Here is a 9,100-nt window from a genome sequence, read left to right on the forward strand (position 1 = left end):
TGCACAAAGGGGGGGTATCTATAAAGACTTTTTCCTAAATAGGCAATCAACTGTCATCTTGGAAACCAGTTCCAGGAATCTGTTTTGAAGTTGGTAATCGATTGGTTTTATGCCTCCTGCTGGGGACACACTCCCTTCCCCATGGTCACTGCAGTGCTGGCCCCATGGGGGAAATAATTTTTATTTTTTGGTTTTTTAAATCAAATTGTTAACAGTAACCAGACCCAACTTTGAAAATGGATTTTACAAATTTGAATAAAAGAGCGTCCGGGAATTTGGTGCTGTTTATTTCCTCTTAAACTGAAAAAATTTATTACAGGTATATTTAATAAACAATTTATATCCGTATACACTGAACCATTACTCCTGTTTAGGAAATAATAGGTTTTCTGGGGATGTTCTCGTGTGTTCTTTGTCAATGAAGAACGTCAGACTTCGCCCTATACTTTGTTCTTCGTTCTATGATGTTCTTCATTCTTTGATGGTCAGTGGAGAACGTCAGATGTGGCCCTGTGCATTGTTCTTCGTTCTTCGATGTTCTTTGGTCAGTGGAGAACGTCAGGTTTGGCCTTGTACTTTGATGTTCTTCGATGTTCTTTGGTCAGTGGAGAACGTCAGGTTTGGCCTTGTACTTTGATGTTCTTCTTTGATGTTCTTCGATGTTCTGTGGTCAGTGGAGAATGTCAGATGTGGCCCTGTATGTTGTTCTTCGATGTTCTTGGTCAGTGGAGAACGTCAGGTGTGGCCCTGTACTTTGTTCTTCGTTCTACGATGTTCTTTGATCAGTGGAGAACGTCCGGTGTGGCCTTGTACTTTGATGTTCTTCTTTGATGTTGTTCTTCGATGTTCTGCGGTCAGTGGAGAATGTCAGATATGGCCCTCTACGTTGTTCTTCGATGTTCTTGGTCAGTGGAGAACGTCAGATGTGGCCCTGTACTTCGTTCTTCGTTCTACGATGTTCTTTGGTCAGTGGAGAACGTCAGGTGTGGCCCTGTACTTTGATGTTCTTCTTCGATGTTCTGTGGTCAGTGGAGAATGTCAGATGTGGCCCTGTACGTTGTTCTTCGTTCTTCGATGTTCTTTGATCAGTGGAGAACGTCAGGTTTGGCCCTGTACTTTGATGTTCTTCTTCGATGTTCTGTGGGTCAGTGGAGAACGTCAGATGTAGCCCTGTTCTTTGATGTTCTTCGTTCTTGGATGTTCTTCGTCCTTCGACGTTCTGTGGTCAGTGGAGAACGTCGGATGTGGTCCTGTTCTTGGATGTTTTGTGGTCAGTGGAGAATGTCCGATGTGGCCCTGTTCCTTGATGTTCTTCGATGTTCTTTGGTTACTGGAGAACGTCAGATGTGGCCCTGTTCTTTGATGTTCTCGTTTTTAGTTCTCTGCTCTTATTCTTGTTCTTCGTTCTTAGATGTTCTCTGTTCTTAGATGTTACCTGTTCTTAGATGTTACCTGTTCTTAGATGTTCTTCGTTCTTACATGTTCTTAGATGTTCTCCATTTTTAGATTTCCCCATTCTTACATGTTCTCAGTTCTTAAATGTTCTTCTTTCTCAGATGTTCTCCATTCTTAGATGTTCTCCGTTCTTGGATGTTCTCCGTTCTTGGATGTTCTCCGTTCTTGGATGTTCTCCGTTCTTTGATGTTCTCCATTCTTAGATGTTCTTCTTAGATCTCCGTTCTTGGATATTCTCCGTTCTTAGATGTTCTCCATTCTTAGATGTTGTTCTTCCTGGATGTTCTCCATTCTTAGACGTTCTTTGGTCAATGAAGAACTTGAAATGCGATCACACTGTAAGCAAAAGAGAGAAGAGAGATGTTACCACATGACCTTGAAATAATGAACATTTATCATAATTCAACTTACAAATATATAAAGACAAATTTACAAATATATAAAGACAAGTTGTTATAGGCTGGAATATAACAGAGTATATAGCTAAATCAAAGCTGAGAGAGAGAAAGAGAAAGGTAACTTTGTTTTAGCATAATTCAACTGCAAAAAAAAAAAATTTATATATATTTACAACCCAAAAGGAACAGTGAAATGCATGTAATGAAATACATAAAGCACAAATAAAATCTATGATAGAGAGGGAGAGAGAGAGACTTTCCGTTTTGGTAGGAACATATCTGAACTATCAAAGTCAGTCAAGAGTACACCTTTTAGGCAGCTGGAGAAAGAGAGAGAGAGGTAACAGTATATATGAACTTTGAAAATCATTTAAGGATAAATCTTATTCAGCAACTGAAGGACAACCTCCAAATTGAAGCTTTCATACCAAACATATTCTCATACTCCCTAAAATCTAAATTGCTTCAACATGAGTCTAGCAGTTTTATCAAGTGCTAAATGGATTCCACCTATATCATTGCTTTAATCTCTTACTTTGCATCCATTCCGTTTAGGCTGTTCACACTCAGCTGTCCAACATCTTTAACTTTGCTTTGTTCTCATTCTAACGTCTCATAAAAGACTAAAATTACAGATCTGTACAAGCAGAGGAACATCTGACACTTAGACCTAATGACAGCCTGATTGAGCTGTAGCTTCAGTGGAATCCAGTGCAGAAACCAAGGATAAAAAAAAATTATCAAAATAATAACCCTTAAAGGACTTCTTACCAATGGCAATCCTGTATCCTCTTGGATCTTCCTTTGCAGGGTGTTCTATTTGAACCCTGTCTTGTTAAGCAGCTGAACTGCTTTTAAATTTAATTTTCAACTGTTCTTATTGGCCTCTGTTCACTTGGCTGTCTCACTATCCCTGGCTGTAACCAAGAACATTAGCTGTGACGACGCTGTAAACATACGAGAGAAGAATTAGCTACACCAAGAACATAGAATAATGAAGATTTATCATTAATCCTCAAACTAATACGCATATAGACAATAAAATACATTTATTTGGCTGACTGGTGTCATCCTAATAATTGCACTTGCCACGCCGGAGGACATCATGTCTCAGGCCTATCTAACAGCTGTAGCGTGTGTGTGTGTGTTTTTATGTATCAAGTACAAGAACATACCTATGTTGTTAGTACATATCCACATAATCTTAAATCACAACTCCTTTATAAAGTATTTTCCCATATATTATAAAGTACAGACAAGATGTCAAGTGCAGTTCACAAGAAAACCTACGAATTTCAGAGAACAAAGTTATTTTACAAGGTGTTCCCAACCTTTACATCCTAAGGATCTTACGAATTGTGTAAACCCTACATGATGTGTTGATTAAAATAGAAAAAAAAACAGACCTAATACAGGGAAAACAAGCGCAGATGCTAGTTGTGGCATCTGCATTTTAACAAATTTAACAGAGCACATTAACTCATCTCTATGTTTTAAAACAGAATCTTCACTCAAGAGTGTTTTCTAAACTTAACATGAATCACATTATAAGCAATGAAGGACAAGTCACTTTGACTGTGATAATTAGCAGAGGTCATTTTTATAGGATAAACTTTACTCTCTTGCTGTGAAATGCTGCTAAATGGTGTATGTTTCTTACTTGAAGCTGGATTTTGTGCAAATGTGACCCTGGTTACTTTGTTAGCCCTTAGGAAACAAAAAGGACACACTCAGCCCAGACGGCAGAATATTCAGCTCTGATCAGTGGTGTTTAGGAGGAATGATCTGGTCAGTGTCTCCCTGACCAAAATATGATAAGGAAAACAATGGGTATTGTGCGAAGGTGAAGAGTGACATGAAACTATGGCCAATCGATTATGAAAGTAGAATATACAGTACATTGTTTTTCATTTCACCAAAAGTTCAGAGATAAGATAAAATAAAAAAATCTTTGCAGAAGAAACCAGTGAAGAGGCCTAAAAGGAAATAGTTCTTTGAAGAAGCTAGAAGCTACAGTATACTCAAATGAAAAGTGTATATTAAAAGATGTACTTCAAACCACTAACTTGCCTAACCACTATCCAGGAATCTAGACTGATTTATTTCCACGGATGAGGAAAATCCTAGTTACACCAGCTTAATGGGTCAAAACTTAGAGGCTCATACTGCTACTTTCATATTCACAACTTCTGTACAACTGTTCCTTATCATTCTCAAGAGCCTTCGCAGCTAGGTTACTGGAACTGGTCTCTGTTCTGTTACTTCTATATCCATTAACTTTGTACAACTGTTCCTAAAACTTATCAGAGCCTTCCCTGCTAGGTTACTGCAACTGGTTTCTATTCTACTACTTGTACTAGTTTCTGTACAACTGTTCCCCAACCTTTTCAGAGCTTTCCCTGCCTGGTTGCTGGAACTGGTCTATGTTCTGGTACTTCCATATCCACTACTTTCTGTACAACTGTTCCTCAGCCTTCTCAGAAACCTTCCCTGCTAGGCTACTGCAACTGGTTTCTGTTCTGCTACTTCCATATCCACTACTTCTGTACAACTGTTCATTAGTCTTTGTACACCCTTCCTGCCAGGTTACTGCAACTGGTCTATGTTCTGCTATTTCCAGATCCACTACTTTCTATACAACTGTTCCTCAAACTTTCTCATCACATCTGCAAACCATCTCAATCTGTTCCCTTGCGTCACATTGAATAATACATATGATTCATGAGGTTGTTCCATTCACCTTCCTCTAGTTTATCCTGTGGCTAAACAGTAGAAGGTCTATATAGATGAAATGAACCTGAATCCTATCCTAACCTTTAAGAATCCCTAATGTCATAATCTCTATTTTGGGATGACAGAAAATCCCTAAAATGGGGCCATCACTACCACCAACTAACTACTGTAGTTAGATAGATTCATTGAAATTCTCACTTACATTATGGGATTTCTTGATAACTTACAACTGCTCCTCAAACTCTCAACATTTGTCAGGATAATCTGATTGACATGGGACTAACATTTATATGAATGCACATCCAGCTTTTTGGAAAATTGCAAGTGACTCAATATAAACAAACATCTAGGAAAGATTTTTTTTCGAAGGCTTTTACAGCTTCCTGTCCTGAAAATGTGCCCCTCATAAAACCAGTATTAATTTTATCTTTACATGCAACTTTTAAAAGTAGGTTCAGCTGTCAAACAAAATATGCACTGGCAACAGTCACCCATTACAAACTTCAAATATGATTCCTGCTAAGATCCAAACTATAACCAACTTACTTCCACATCTCATACTTCTCCACATACATACTAAAGCTAAAAATAAACAAATAAATAAGTAAATAAATAAATCCGGTGGAAAAAAAGGGGACCAATGTGACTCATCTAAGGTGGAACGCCAATGAAGATTTACACGACCATTGAATCTTTTCAAATACCTGATTTTGGGGAAGCCAGACTACGTTAGAAAGCAAAATGTTACCAAGAAAGTAGTTCAACCTGTACTTACGCTCATTGTAAAGGCTGTAGATTCTGTTGAAGATTATAATGTTAGGGGAATGGCCCTGGCAGATGTAAGTTTCTGGTTACCATTTCTCATGAGATGGGAGGGGACATCAGTGTCCAGTGTCCACACGAATGTAAACCACACAGGAAAACAGAGTGGGGTGGGGACCATATCCACTCGAAAACTGCTGCTACCAGCTGATACCACCTGAAATTAAAAATGCATAAATGTTTTGCCCCCTTAAATCAAATGCTAACTCGTGTAACCTTCAAGATATGCAGAGAATAATAATCTTGATTCAATTCTTTTTGTGTAAATTGAAGTCCTAAGCGAGCATGGATGTAAAACCACTATTTAAATTATGGTTAAAATAGATTTGTCACCTTCAAGTCAGAAGCTATCTTGTGTAACCTTCAAAAAGCATCCAAGAACACATTCCTGATTCCACTCCTTTGTGTAATACTGATTTCTAGGCAAGCAATGATGTACAAACACCACTTACATTATGAGAAATATAAATAATTTGACTTATGACTTCTGCCATATCTACACATCATAAAAGAATCTGAATTACATATCCTATGAATGTAAACATCTCTAAGTTGAGTATATGATTTAGGCCAAAGGTCAAGCACTGGGACCTATGAGGTCATTCAGCGCTGAAACGGAAATTGACAGTAAAAGGTTTGAAAGGTGTAAGGGAGAGGCTTGAGGAGAGTAAGATGGAGGAAAGAATATGAAAGGGGTTACAGTAAAAGGAACGAAAGGGATTGCAGCTAGAGGCCGAAGGTACGCTGCAAAGAACCTTAAGTAATGCCTACAGTACCCCACATGAGGTGCACGGACGGCACTAACCCCCTAAGGGGAAACCATCTATCATTTCTGATTAATCGTAAAACACTTAAAACGTTTGACATTGTTACCCAAGGAAGACATGAACCTAATTGAAGTGAAACTGGACAATATGAGGTTAAAGTATTAAGTGTTTCTGTCAAAACGACTGGGGTCAATAGATTCCTCTTCTAAGACTGGCCCACTGAACATTTAATTTCATCACGTGTATGTATGTATGTATGTATATATATATGTATGTATATATATATATATATATATATATATATATATATATATATATATATATATATATATATATATATATATATATATATATATATATATATATATATATATATATATATATATATATGTATCTTGAACATGCCCCAACTTACAAACTTTTTTAATTATACACAGAAAAATTAGATTAACGACTGAAGTATAATCCCCATTTTAAATACAATACCCTGTTTAGACAATCCTCATCATTATTTTCAATTTCCAAGTAAAATGTTTAATATAACAGACTTTGAAACACCTGGGGAAAATACTATTGTGATATCAATTAACCTTCATTTTGTTTCCTGAATCTGTTTGCTTAAGTTATTTCACAGTTCCTGTTTGAGAAATTATCATGCTGCAAGCATAGCATCAACTGCACTGGCTTTACGGAATAATCAAGACTTACATTAATGAATATGGTTTAATATACCCACTTGAAGGCTTAAATTGGCACAAAAATAATTAACCTAATTTTAAGAGAGCAATGTTGAGCTATTCTTGAAATATTACTTGTTTCTGACAACCACTTGTGACTTTCACATACTCAACAGTTCCTTAGTTACTAGGGAGTAAACCATTAGCTATCTCCAATCACTTTCATGCACAGCAATTTCAAAATTTTGATTAAATGGAAGTCTTGCTGTTACGAAGTTATGGAAAACTACTTTGAGAAGTTTCAGCTATCAGTTTACACGACATTGTTGTAGAAGTGGTTGAGATAAAATCTGGGAGGCCGAAATATAACTGAGGATGGCCTTTGGTGTGTGTGTGTGTGTGTGTGTGTGTGTGTGTGTGTGTGTGTGTGTGTGTGTGTGTGTGTGTGTGTGTGTGTGTGTGTGTGTGTGTAGCAGCCAAAAAACACTGATTCACAAGTCTATGCCCTTCTAGGTCAGGTTAGTCTGGGTATTCTCTCCTAGGGAAATGTAAGGACAAGCACCCAGGGTTAGGTTCAGTTAGTGAGCATCCCTGTATTTCATTTGGCGACTTACAACACTCTAAGTTAGGTTAGGTTGAAGGTTGGGGGGGGGGGGGATGTCTCCAGGGATGGCAAAGCCCCCTAGCCAGGTAAGGACCTGACACTGTTAAATTGGACTAGGTAGAATCCATCCCTTAACTCTGGGACTTATTGCTGTTTAGGCAAGGATCAGACAAGGACCAGGCACCCTAGGTCATAGGAGGTTAGGTTAGGTCTGTGATTTATCTCTGTAGATGTACTTGCCATATTTTCATACCTTAAGCCTTTCTGGGTGATCATTATGGTTGACATGCATAAATTATGTACCTTTTAGGTCGATTATATTGTGGTTTATGCAATTCCTACCTCAAAGACTGGTCCACTACTCTTTGTCTTTGGTTCTCCCTACCCAAAAATTTCCATTAAGTCCTACATAATTATTGGGGGAGGGGAAAATTTACATGTGAATGTTCAAAGTTCATTTGTGATCACACGTAAATTACAACGTCTGTAACAGAGATATGAAAGTATGTTTACTCTCTAGTTTTTCATATCATCTTGCTCCATGTTTTGATAAAGTCAATATACCCTTTTATAAAATGCAGTTAACATAATTGGGTTTATCAGCATATAACAAGCGTTACATATTTACCTCATGTTTAAACCAATGACACAGACCTAGGCTACGATAGCTAAGACTTTGCAGTTTTTCAAAAGCTATACCAGATTAATGGCAACATTGCTGTTATATATATTCAATAAGCCCTTTACAACCAGGAAGGTTTGGATAAAATATACATTAGATTATCCTTATTTCCATCAGTGCATTGTTATAAACTATTGAAAAACTTCAGGAAAATGTATTGGCTATATTGTCCCTTGGGATCTGGGACGAAGAAATGGGCCTATTTCATTTATCCACGGGAATTAACAGCCTGCTTAGCCTGGCTTAAGTCCCTGAATAATAGCTATGATTCCTAGAACTCGATATTTGAAATAGTAATGCAATACCTTACCTTAAACTATTAAAATGGAGGTCACCGGAGAGGACAGTCACTGAACGGGAATCACCTGTTTTTGACGATTGGAAAAGACGATATTGCCAGCTTGCATTTTAATTTTTACTGTAAATCTGTGTGCGCGTGCGTGCACGAGCGCGAACACAGGAACTTGCAATTTAGCGAATATACAATAAATTCCCACTTCACTATACTTTTTGTGCTTTTTCGTATGAGTAATACGAAATATAAGAAGCAGATCACTACTTTTTCTAAATGCCTGTTGGCAACTGGATGAATATGTGACGTGGCGTGAAAAAATGGTTCTGATTTCTGAGAGACAAGGCTATAAGGACCTTTGAATTATCGCTATACATTTTTCTTTATGAGGAAACAAACCCAAGTAATAATAATAATAATAATAATAATAATAATAATAATAATAATAATAATAATAATAATAATAATAATAAGTTATGCTAGACTTGAACAGTGCATCAAAGATGCTGGCTGAATTGTGACAGTACCTCCTACTACAATGAAAATATTAATAAAATATGCACTCAGAAATTTAAAGTTTAGCTGAAGAATAGAGATGAGATACCTTGTTATTTAGTCCACAAAAAGACAACTTGCTTGCTTACACTTTTTAAATATTTTTACTTCGCCA

General features: G+C 37.1%; 1 long non-coding RNA gene across 1 annotated transcript; it reads right to left on the minus strand.

The window, feature by feature from the left end:
- Positions 1 to 270: 270 nt before the first annotated feature.
- On the minus strand, positions 271 to 8,732 carry LOC136831580 (uncharacterized). Its single transcript, XR_010850934.1, has 4 exons — positions 8,449 to 8,732; positions 5,362 to 5,565; positions 2,625 to 2,800; positions 271 to 1,791 (listed from the first exon to the last, which is right to left on the minus strand). It is a non-coding gene; the product is annotated as an uncharacterized lncRNA (long non-coding RNA).
- Positions 8,733 to 9,100: the final 368 nt, after the last annotated feature.

Source organism: Macrobrachium rosenbergii, chromosome 48, assembly GCF_040412425.1.
Source record: "Macrobrachium rosenbergii isolate ZJJX-2024 chromosome 48, ASM4041242v1, whole genome shotgun sequence".
Lineage (NCBI taxonomy): Eukaryota > Metazoa > Arthropoda > Malacostraca > Decapoda > Palaemonidae > Macrobrachium > Macrobrachium rosenbergii.